Source organism: Pocillopora verrucosa, chromosome 5 (genome assembly GCF_036669915.1).
Source record: "Pocillopora verrucosa isolate sample1 chromosome 5, ASM3666991v2, whole genome shotgun sequence".
Taxonomy (NCBI): Eukaryota; Metazoa; Cnidaria; class Anthozoa; order Scleractinia; family Pocilloporidae; genus Pocillopora; species Pocillopora verrucosa.
Window position 1 is genome coordinate 4,723,843 of NC_089316.1, and position 12,886 is coordinate 4,736,728.

Consider the following 12,886-nt stretch of genomic DNA (forward strand, 5'->3'; position numbering starts at 1 on the left):
CGGTTGGCAAGAAGGAATATCACAAGCAGTCACTATGGACTAAAATTCATGACGAGTCAACACCTATAAACCCGAGTCAACACTTCTAAACCAATCACAGTGCAGTAAAGATTTCATATCTGAGGGTTTTTTAAATGCTTACCGTCACTCCCACCCACCATTGGTGGAAGTCTTAGGATAGAAATGTAAAGCTTAAAAATGTTTCCTAACCTCCCGGAAATATATATTTGTTACCCCTTTTTTCACATCGGGTATAACCAGAAACCTCCAAGAGAGTCGCGTCAAGAAGATACATTATGGTTTTAAAAGAAAACAGCTCAGTTTCTGGGAAAAATTCAGACTGAATAACTCATTGAAACGAAAAGTTCAACATTATGAGAGATACAGAAAGCAATTTTGTATAAGTTTACTTGTCACAGGTCATTGTGGCACATAATCCACACTGCGGATGAACCCGAAGCGTGACTTAGAAACCTTGACAGGGTAGACTGAGAACGGACTCATGTGTAAGGTCATAAAGATGTTTTATTGAAGTCTTCGTTAACGTTTTACAGTAGATCTGGAACCCTTCTTCGTAACTCGGTGATACTTCCCTCAAAAAGCCACTCACACATTCAAGTTATTTTTACTGTAGAAGCCATGTTAATGATCACGTTTGAACAAAGTTAAAAAAAATACCACATACTACAATGAACTAGAATTCTCGTTGTGAGTTAAAAAATCTAGAAATGGGCTACAAAATTAGATTTAAAAACACTACTAAATATCTAAGTTAGTGGTATTCTAAGACCTTTTTTCTTTTTTTGTCGATTTTCAGGTTAATGTTAATAATAATGTATATTATGTAAAGAGGCAGGCTTCAGCCATGACAGAGGTCACTAATGAGTATAATTCTCGCAAACGAGTTATAAAAACTCTAAGACAGGACCTATTTAAATTATTTTCATTCCATAAAAACCTCTAACAAACGAACTCTGTCCTTGTTTATTTCCTCTAACAATTCTAAACGTAGTTTGCATGCAAAGTACTCGCAAGCTTGTTGTGGAAGTGAACTATCAGATTGTTGTTGTACCAATTAATATCCTATATCTGACTTGTTACTCGTTACCACAACATCTTTCTAATTTCTTTTTTAAGGAATTTGCGTTCATAAAGAACGTAGTAACATAGCGAAAATAGACATCACTCTACCTTTTAGTTATCATTATGCTCTCATACGAGTTATAAAAATTCTAGAAATGAGCTAGTTAGGTCATTCAATATGTTGTTAAATCTCTAATGCATGATGTCTTATCCAGTAATTGTTTCTCTTTTTTTGTGTGACATTTTTACCTTTTTTTTTTCAGCTAGAGATACTAACGAAATTAAACAACTCGACACGTACTCTGAATACTCGCCGGACGAGTTGTAGTAATGTTCGAACTATTCAGATTGTTACTGTACCGCCTAATGTCTACTAGCTGCGGAAATCTTAACCGCAAGTCTAAGTTCTTTAATTTAATATACAACCCAAAATTAACGTCACTTTAACTCCTTATGACTTTAATGCTCGCGGATGAGTACTAAAATGTTAAGAAATGAACTATTTAGATTACCAGCGTACCATCAAATATCTAGTAAGTGGACGTCCTCAACCCGTGCATTTGTCTAAGTTTTTCTTGTCAAATTTTAGATGATTTTTCGTGTTTAAACAAAACCTAGAAATGAATTATCTAAATAGTTGTTGTGCAGATTAATATCTGATAATTCTTTTTAAAGCTCGTTAGTTTTCTATTTTTATCACATTATTAACCTTCTATGCTCTTTTCTATATTAGGAACTCTACAAGAAAGTTCTTCTGGGACATCGAATCCCCTCTAAACTATGAGTAAACTCCGAATAAACTTAACATTTTCCATGGAAATGAGCTTAAACATTACTTTTAAAACCAGTGAGGCATTCCTAATCAAAACAGTTACTCAGCTATATTTTATTTAATGATGGAAAGATCAGCATGCAGAATAGAATATCTTATCACATCAGGACTATAGCCAGCTTTTCGACTTGTCGTGGGCTTATACCCTGAGAAAGTTCAATTTTTGTTTCAAAATTTGCAAGAGTGATATGATAAAATTTAATGGTACAGGACTCTAGGCTGGCTACACCCCTGATATTGTTGTACTCCGTTTTGAGCCATCCGACTTAACTGCGGTGTAGCAATCATGGTCTTTAGAAATACGCTAAAACTAACAGACTTAAAGTGTCAGGTAGATGTACATGTTACAAAAACAAACAAACAAACAAACAAACCAAAAACGGGAAACAAAAAACAAAAGAAAGATGAACTACCACTACACGGCTACTCAGATAGAGCACAATATGTTCCACTCCAACTATACTTAATTACCATAATATACCATAATTACCATAACTATACTTAATTACTAATTATTGTTAAAATTAAATCTAAAAAAAAGGGATTAAAAAGCAGATTTTTTTTACTAAGATGTTACCATACGACCATACGTATTGATTACTAGAATTATTTTTTCCCTTTTCTTTGAACTTTTTCTAGTTTTTCTCTAGCACTCGCAGTCTCCATACTAATGGCAATGTTTTTGGCTCTTGTAGACTGTCAGACGCAAAAGAAAAAAGCATGCTAATCAATGAATGCAAAAGTTAATAATCGATTAGTTGTTTGTTTGATCTACTGACCCGACAATCAGTCAGTCAAGCATTTAATTTTTTACATGTCAACATTGAAGTGTATTGCAGCCATAATATAATCCAGTTAGTAATAACCATGCCCACTGGCCAGGTGGAGAGTCCGGAAAACAGTCAGGCAGATAATCAGCCTATCTGTCAGTCAGCCAGTAATCATAGCTCAGGTGGTCAATTCAATTTGACGGCTTACCGGCCAGTTAGTCAGAAAGTCAAGTGACCAGACTGTCAGTGAGTAAGCTGGTCAGTGCTTTAAGGACAGAAGGCAGATATGAATATACAAGCATATACAGAGAGAGCACTCACCAGTGCGGCGTACTTGCCACCCAGAAGTTTTTTTTTTATTATAATTTTTCAAATCATACATCAACAAAAGCAGAGAAAAAAATTGATCAATTTGAAAATGTTTTGGTACCCTTACTGCCAACAATGAAGGGGATAGCTGAAAAAAATTCGCAAGTGACTTTGAAAAAAGACAAACAGCATATTATAGCAATAAAAAAAACAGACTTCCTTCTTCATCTCCAATAACTTCAATCATTACAGTTGCGTTGAAATCTCAAATTTGAAATTGGTTTGAATAAGCCAAGGATTTTAAAAATTTAGCATAGAGTTCACCCTACATCTCAAATATTACACGTATTCTATAAGATTAGAAAGATGCATGCAACAAAAAAAAAACAATTTCTTTAGAGGGATTTGTTTTCCACAACCCTTTAGTCCACGGTATTCAGTATTAAAGCAGACGTAATAAGCATTTACCTTGGTTCGAAAACAAAGAACTAAAGTCTGGTATCAAACACCTCTTCTTCCCCTGGATGGAATACGAAAAGAGATTGAAATACAATGCGCTCATTTTCTTTTAAGCGATAGAATAATAATTTTCACAAACACAGAAAAGAGGGCTGCCACTTATCAAAGCTCATTAAATTTTTGCATGTCTGTGTTGAGGTGTTTTGAAAACTGAGGTACACAACATCAAAGTAACCATGTCCATTCAATGAGCTGGGGTAAGAGGCGGCTATGTTTTCTGTATCTGGGAAAATTATTTTTGTATCCATAAAAAACCCAAACAAACAAAGTAGTAAAACGCTTTCATAAATTCATAAATGTTTGATTTTAGCATTGTATAAAAAGGAATGGCTCTTCGTTACGAGGAGGTATAATAATGCCCAAGTGGTGTCGTTTTTTTGTTTTTTCTCAATGAAGTCGCCTCCCGATATGAACCACGACCTTTGGACTAAGCACTTCAAGTGATCTTTAGCCAATTGAGTGGACTGATTATGCATCACCTAATAAGGCATGTGTGGACCAATTTGAATTTATCTCTTCTGATTTATAAAAATGTTACCTTCCTTTGCGACATCCATGTCAGGCTCAGGCGCCTTCACTTCTTCTTCACCTTTTTTAGCTCCTTTAGAAGATGATTTTTTTGGTACGAAAAAAATTTAGTATACAGTCATTAAATTTTGTCTTTGTACTTAGGAGTTAAAATCATTAATGGTTCACCAATTTCCACACTACAATTGTTCCAGTGACTACCAAGGTAAAAGAGATGTTTTCATTACTCATAAAATGCCTTAATCCCTTTAGTGACCAATCAAAAACCATTATCTCCTTTACCTTTGTTACTGGGCACTGAAATCTCTTCAACCTCCACCTGCTCCTCAGATTTACCAGCTGTGTGAAATCAGATTTATTATTAAAAGTTACGTTAGTTACATTTAAGTGTTAAGTATTTGACGACAACAAACTTTCCAATAAGGCTATTTTAAATTCATCTACCCATTAGGTTTAGTAACTGAGAAAGGGTTTTGTACCTTACCGGAAATAGAGACCGACAAGCTGCTCTCGTAAATTTTTTCATGTGACAGACTTAGAATCGTGATTTGATTGGTGATTAAACGTTGACATTATAACCCCAATCTTATTGGTGTGACATACAAAACCATGCAATCAAGTATACCAAGTGCGCCAGCTTGATAGCACCAGCCACCATTCGCTGTTTTTTTTTAGAGTTACGAAATTTCCGAAAAAAACATGAAATGAAAATGGAAAAGGTGTTTACCTTCCACAGTCTTTGTAGTGGGTGGTCTGATGTCAAAATCCTCCTGATAATCTGTTTTAAGGAACAAGTAGAGTAAAATGTTTCATGATACTTATGGTTCATGTTTTATTCTGCAATAAATATCTCTACAAATTTTATTTTAGGTACGTCAGAATTTCAGATGTATTCAATTATTTATTGATTTATGAAATAACACTGAGTTACAAAGCTCACATTTAAATCTGCAAGTTAATTTGGGCGCATGAAAATAGTTGCTGAAATAATACCTCTGCCAAATACAGTTGTTAAGACGCATTACCTTTTTTCATTTTGGCGATTCCTATGACCGTTTGTAAAAAGTAATTTGCAGTTGAAGTCACATTGGGCAACTGTGATTTTTGCAGTACTAGTAATTCTCTTAAACGCCTTCTTTTTATATTTCTTTCATAAATAAATTTTTACCTGAGGAAGATGGATTCGCATCCCCTCCACAGGCTTGTTCAATTGCTGTCAACAGAGCAAAGAATTATCTTTAAGTTATTCTTCATACAATATAACTGAAAACTGGAAACAATGAAAGATCATTTTCAATATATATGTATCATTTATTAACTACAACCGTGTCATATGGGAGACGATGGTATCTTCCGTCCATAATACACTGTACAGGTTACCAATGTAAAGGAATGGGGATCTCTTGAGTGGAGGTCTTAAAAAGTGCATATGGCAATTTATCACCAGAATGTCTGGAGGTAACTTATCAACCAAAAGTAATATAACCTAATTTCGTCCCATTATTGTCACATGGGAAACCATTCCTTAATCTATCCTTTCTCAAAATGCACCTACAGAAATTATCAGATCAGAAAAGGAATGCTATGGTTTCTATAGGTATTTCAATTTGAGAGGACTAATATTTGCTAGGTTAATTGATTAAACTATACATACCTGCCAAGGGAGTTGGATTGCAAAGTCAATTACAGCTTTATGGTTAGCATCAAAACTCGTATATTTATTAACTGACCTGGTTGCGGTGCAGGCAATTCAGGGGCTTCCACTTCTGGGGTTTCGTTGTATTCCAATACCTGCTTTTCAATTTGCTCTCCTACGGGAAAGAAAATGAAAAACAGGAATTAAGTTTAAATTCTTTCTTAAAATGCACCTACAGAAATTATCAGAGCAGAAAAGGAATGCTATGGTTTCTATAGGTATTTCAATTTGAGAGGACTAATATTTGCTAGGTTAATTGATTAAACTATAGATACCTGCCAAGAGTTTTGGATTGCAAAGTCAATTACAGCTTTATCGTTAGCATCAAAACTCTTATATTTCTTAACTGACCTGGTTGCGGTGCAGGCAATTCAGGGGCTTCCACTTCTGGGACTTCGTTGTGTTCCAATACCTGCATTTCAATTTGCTCTCCTACGGGAAAGAAAATGAAAAACAGGAATTAAGTATCTATCCTTTCTTAAAATGCACCTACAGAAATTATCAGAGCAGAAAAGGAATGCTATGGTTTCTATAGGTATTTCAATTTGAGAGAACTAATATTTGTTAGGTTAATTGATTAAACTATAGATACCTGCCAAGAGTTTTGGATTGCAAAGTCAATTAGCTTTATCGTTAGCATCAAAACTCTTATATTTCTTAACTGACCTGGTTGCGGTGCAGGTAATTCAGGGGCTTCCACTTCTGGGATTTCGTTGTGTTCCAATACCTGCATTTCAATTTGCTCTCCTACGGGAAAGAAAATGAAAAAAGGAATTAAGTATAGAAAAGAGAAAGGAAAGAAAAGTATCATACAGAGAACCCTACAAAGGCGTGGAGGAGATATTTCGTATGTGACTACACTGAGAAGCACTCTATTTTTACCCTCTTCGACGTTAGCATGTTCATCTCCATTTCCAATCTGTCCCTGCTGATCATTATCTGCTTCTTTCATATGAGAAAATAACACCAATTAAAAACTTAATGGCCATTGTCAGGTTTATATAAAAAAAGCATTCTACAATTCAGAATCTTAACCTTATGATTTAAGACAGAAGTATAGCAATTCATACTTTGAGAATTGTTTGCAGAATGAGTTTTGACTGGCATGCTATTTTAAAAATCTATCGCAAATGGCATCCATTTGTCTCAATGTTCCCTAATAGTTTAGTTTTAGAGATACTAGCCTTCAAAAATCGAACTGAAAGCATGATTTCCACCATTAAAATTGATGATTTAATACATTGATGCCCTCTCTATTTAGGATCACTCTTGCTTTCTCTTTTACGTATGCTACAACTTTACATATTGTAAGTTGTACATTTGTGGTTTCAATAATTTGCTCAATTTCTTTTTCGAAAAAAAAATACATGTGTTTTCTACGATTTCATGCCAGTTCTATCCTATTCCCCCTCGAAAGCCTTGGAGTAAAAATCACATAAGTTACTTAAAGAAAACTGGGTTGCTCATACTCAATTTGATAAAAGTTAAAGTTTCTTCATTTCAAGGTTTGAAATATAATTATTGTTATCGTGGTATTTTTCAATGGAACTTAAAACTGTACCTTCTTGATTTTGTCCTCTGCTGAAAATAGATCGAGCATTGGACCACAACTTCCTCAGTTTTGCTTTCAACACAGGCTGAACCTAGACATTCAAAATATATTGAATAGTTTACGTTAAGACTTTCAAGTAACGTATTTAGAAGTCACGTTGGTCTCTATGGCTAAAGTCAACGGCGGAGAAGCTAAAAAAATCCGTGTCCGATCATTTACTTTTTCATGCTTGTTTTGTATGTCAATCGTTACAATTACAAAATTGAGTTGCCAGCCTGCTCTGACACGAAACCAAATTTGAACATAACGGTAGGTGCTATTCCAAAGTAACAAAAAAGAGAAACATGTTACCTGTGGAGTAGAAAGCGTATACAGCAATGGGTTGATGGCTGAATTTATCGGCAGAGCGAACACTGCAATCCACACTGCCAGATCACCAGGTGGATCAAATGTTTTCTCGACGTGAGAACGGATGCCGATAGCAATGATTGGCATCCAACACAAGAAATCGGTCAGAATAATGAAGAAGACTCTTTTGGCAAGTGCTCTTTCTCTTTTGGCCTGAGCACTTTGTGCTCTTGCTCGTATTTCACTAACAGTTTCATGTGCACCAAGCCGTCTGCTTGACGACCATGATTTCCACAAGATGGCAACATAAGCAACCATGATGAAGATGAATAAGGAAAAATTCAAAACGATAAAGATGGAAGTGGAGTATTCCCAGCCTTCTTGCAATTCAGGGGAAAGCTGCAGGGGCAGGCACACTACATTATTGCCGTAATACCTCTCACTGAAATAGTGCATTCCGGACAAGGGAAGGAATGCCATAACGCCTCCCACCAGCCAGATAACTACGCACATTATACGGGTCTGCCTTGGGGTAATTTTTGCAAAGGTGTAAGGAAACACGATGTTCTTGAGTCTGTCCAATGCGATCAGAGAAATCATCATCACTGACACTTCACTTGAAAAGACAGACATGGCACCATTGAAATGGCAAAACCACCCGGTGCGCCACTCATAGTCATGCAGGTAGTATTCCCCTGACCATTGCAGGTCTTTTATACCTATAATGATAAGGTATATCCCCATGATGCCGTCAGATACACCCAGATTCACCAACATGATAGACTGGACCACATTGTTATCAGGGTAGAAATACTGCCACCCAACTACGAATAAAGACCCTAACAACGAGAGCAGACCGACAATCCAAAGAGTTCTCCTTGGAGCATGGTGGCGGAACATGGAGTGGCAGCTTGCGAAGTTATCATTGAATACATATTCGCAATCAGCATCCTGCCTGAAAAGATCGAGATGGCAACACATCAAGTTGGTGTCCAAGGTTCTAAAATTCGAAAAAAGAAGAAGAAAATCATTTCATTATGGCATCTTTGAAAGCCATTAATAATCATTAATTAATAAATAACATAGACTATTGTTAAAATGATTTTTTGAAGGGGTGAGTAAAGGAAAGGATCGTTATGGGGTCTTACACTCTGATGATGTGCGTCAAATGCCTGAAAAAGCCTTTGGGGAGCTCAGCCATCAGGTTGTAATGCATGAACCTGTAATTTCAAATAATCATGATGTGAACATTGAGTTGGTTTATATCATAATTAACCGAACAAATGAATCTGATTCACCCCAAAAAATGAATTTTCAAGAATAAAATTCATCAAGCTAATGTTAATGTTAACTATCCAAAAAGGAAAAATCAAGAACCCTAGCTAAGGATCTTTAATACGGACCCTGGCATGATATTTTCTCAAAGATGTTTCAAGTCTGATCATTTAGCCTGAGATAAGTCTCATCTTGCTTTCTTGGAAACTTTTGATGGCTACTGATTTTATGAACGTGGCAGCCCCTTCGGTTGAGTTTGTTCGGTGCAAATTTTCTTTCCGGACTCATCCAGGGAAATATTGCTTATATCAAAGTTATTTTCAAAAATTACAATTTACGAGTCTTTTCTTTGACTACAACAAAATCAAAAGAATACTTGCCCACAAGCTAACCGATTTCAATATATGAACATCTTTCATTTGCAGTGAACTTACAAAAATCGCAATTCGTGGGCATAGTTAAAAGTCGTGCTGGTAACGTTTTGTATCCTATTGCCGAAGATATTGCTGAAACGAAGAACGTAACCATTTACAATTACGTCCTAAACGGGGACTTGCAGTTGTCACATTTCTTATCCTATAGATTTACATGGGCTTTTCGTTTAAACTAAACAGATCTCCAAAATGCTTCTTTTTGTTTCTATAATATCCACCTTTGGTTATGTGAAAGGGCACATTTTTAGTGCAACATGAACTCGAACAACATTGTTTCGTTAAACAAGGTAACTTGCATCATGTCTGTCCTACATCATGTTAAATTTTTGGACCAAAATGTCAGATTTTGAACGCTTGGATCATGTTCATTCCATCACCTCAAATATTGTATAATTTTTTTGTATGTTATTAACTGTACTCACAGAGCTTTGAGGTTTTTCAGGCCCTTGAAAATTTTGTCAGGCAGAGCCTCGATTTTGTTCTCTGAGAGATATCTTGAACAGGTGAAATGGATAATGAAATAAATATTAAAATACAGTTAGTAACATAATATGATTGGGTAAGGCACCTTTTTTTTGAGCGATATGGAGTTAACATTAAAATAATATTACTGTATACGGTGTGCGATTCAGATCATCATGGAAAAAGTTTTCAGCTCCAAATGTACTCACAAATCGAACAGCTCCACCAAGCCCTGAAACTGATCTTCATGAAGCTTCTCAATTTTGTTGTAGTCCATTTTCCTGAAGAGAGCATCATGGGCAGTTTAGACTGAAATAAGCTCATGTGGGAGTGATATTTTTAAAACCTTCTTTTTTAAAGGTAACTTCTGTAGTTAAGGCAGGGAATGGCGATGTTTTCCAGTAAAATAACTCCCAATTTTTATATCTTAATCTTCAAAGAATACACTAGACACATCTCTAATAATCTCAAGATTAAGCACAAAAACTCTCAAGTTTATTCCCATGGGCCTCAAACGAGGACTGTTGTTTAAAGCTGAATTTGAAAAAAATCATTATTGGTTCACTTCCTATTACAAATTACAACGTAAGTGCTGGGGTAGTTTGAACTTGCAATACGACAAATGCTTAGATATTGACAACTCGGATAACAAGGAAACAAAAAAACGTTTGCCTCCAGAAGTAAATTATAATTTAAGTTGTCATTAACTAGGACGCTATTTTAGTCACTAAGTCTGTTATATGCAATAAAATCCTTTAAGATTAACTTATAATCTTTTGTGCCGATATAAATCTTACTTACAGAAATTCTACCACTGTAATGTTCCTGAAAATGTACGGCGGCAGATTTCCAAGTTCATTGTTTGATAAATCCCTGAAAATAATTGTTACCACAGCTACAAAGATTTTACCCATGATAGAACTACCAAACTCTCAGAAAATGTCGGGTACTTTACTGTGCGGTTGCTTTCCCTTTTCAGTTTATATATTTATACATATTCCCAGGAAAAAAAGATAATGTTTTAAATTCCAGCTCAAGAAGATCCTAGCACAATTTGCTTGCTAAGAACACTTGGAAAAAAAAAAAAAGGGGTACTTTTTTTTTTGGAAAACATGAAATGAAACATGCTCCTTTTATACAAAATCGAAAAACAGGTCAATCAAGGAAATATCCATCCCCAGCTGGGGAGAAAAATTAAAACTGCAATAAAACAAAAAACAGAAAACAAAGAAGCCAAAAAAAAAAGAAAAAAAAACCGGTACAAAAAAACAAAACAAATTGCAACCCTACCTGCAGTAGAAAAATGAAATCCAAATGCAAAACACTTTTTCCATTGCAGCTATTATTATTGTTATTATTATTATTATCATTATCATCATCATTATTACTATTATCATCATTGCTACTATTATCATCATCAGCCGTTCGTCAATAGTTTATCATATTTTGAAAGCAAGTACTTTATCCTGCGAAAAACAAATCTCGGAGTTGTTAAGGTTCCTATTTAAACAAAAGCTTTTAAACTTTTACACCTTCAAATACCTTAACATTACTAACCAAAGCACAACAACTACATAAAATAGCATCCTCTACTTCAACTAATCAGATTTACAAATACAATCCGGAAAACTTCATGATGATTATGATCATTAATTTTAGTTCTTCACAATTATCTCCTAGGTTAAATAACTGTTTCCCTTACAGATGAGTCAGATCGGAAAGACTGTTAAAAAGTCCGTCTGGTAGACTCTTCAACTTGTTATTTGACAGAAAGCTGATAGGAATGACGAGACAAAAGAAAATGCGTATTTGTAAAGTCTGCCATCAGAAATTTCTAAGTAAAAATACATAAAGATAGAGAAAGATGTTTTTCGTCTTGTCACGAGCGTGGAATAAAGAAAAAAAAGGACGGGACGGACGCGTGTCATATGAGCTTCGTAATAGACCACGCTCACCGTAGATTCTTTGTGGCTCAGTGGCGCAGCATCGGAGTGCGGAATCCGAAGGTCTGAGGTTCGATTCCTCATGGGAACTCAGAAGTTTTTCTTTGTCCTACGCTTGTGACAAGACGAAAAACACCTTTCTCTATTTCTTTACTGAGATTAAACTCACCATCTCTCTTATTCTATTTACCATACAAAAAAATGCCGATTACCAGAACCAACCAAAGAGCAGTACGTAGTCATATACATGCAATGTTTTGTTTTAAGGTACAGAGAATATTCAAGACTCACTTCATTCATTTAGTCTAGTCAATATATATAACAAAAAAGCAATTATGGGCTCCTAACAACTTGAAATTCGCCTATACACTGAACTTTTTCCCCCAACATAGACAATGGCTGCCTCTCATGTATCAATAAAGAGATCATTAAGCTCGTGATCTAAAAAAATATTCCAACATGGTTCAAAACAGAGAAAGATGTCCCATGAAAACAACTCTGAAATTCATAACATGCATGAATTTCTTTAATGTATGTATGATCGTAAAACAGTCAAATCATCAACATAAACATAATATAGGATGATTCAATTTTAATTTCTGTGTTATTGGTGCAGACGGGAAGATTTTAAATCATTTTATTGTTATATGCTTTAATTCGTGAAAGGAAAGAAAATTATAATACTGGCTGGATCTGTGTAAAAACATACAAGCAATCACGAGCTGTAATTTTACAAAAGAGAAGAAAATTTTAATTAGTGTTGGAACACTATATGCAGTTATTGAGTTAAAACAAGGGGAAAACTTGAATTAACTTACAGCCTTCTCAAGGTTTTTAGATCTTGGAATAAATCAGGAGGCAATTCAGTGAAGTTGTTGTCTTGCAACCATCTGTGTTGAAATTCGAAAAAAAGATGATTCAGAAATCGATTCAGTTTTATTAAAACAGTTATTACCGCCTTGTCCTATGATCACTGAGGGGAAGGGAAGAAAAGAGAAAAGAAAAAATGAAATGGAAAAACAAGTACAGACAAGGCGGTAGGAAAGGGGAATGCTGCTGCGTTATGAAAACAGTTTTTCTTCGATAGCTGCATAATTTGATGCACAACAAAGAAAATAACCACATATTACCTCTG

At 35.2% G+C, this 12,886-nt stretch overlaps 1 protein-coding gene across 2 annotated transcripts in view; it reads right to left on the reverse strand.

Moving 5' to 3' along the window:
* The window catches only part of LOC136281182 (uncharacterized), a 293,318-nt gene that overhangs the window by 14,819 nt on the left and 265,613 nt on the right, over nt 1–12,886 (reverse strand). The gene's annotated exons all lie outside the window — the stretch shown is intronic.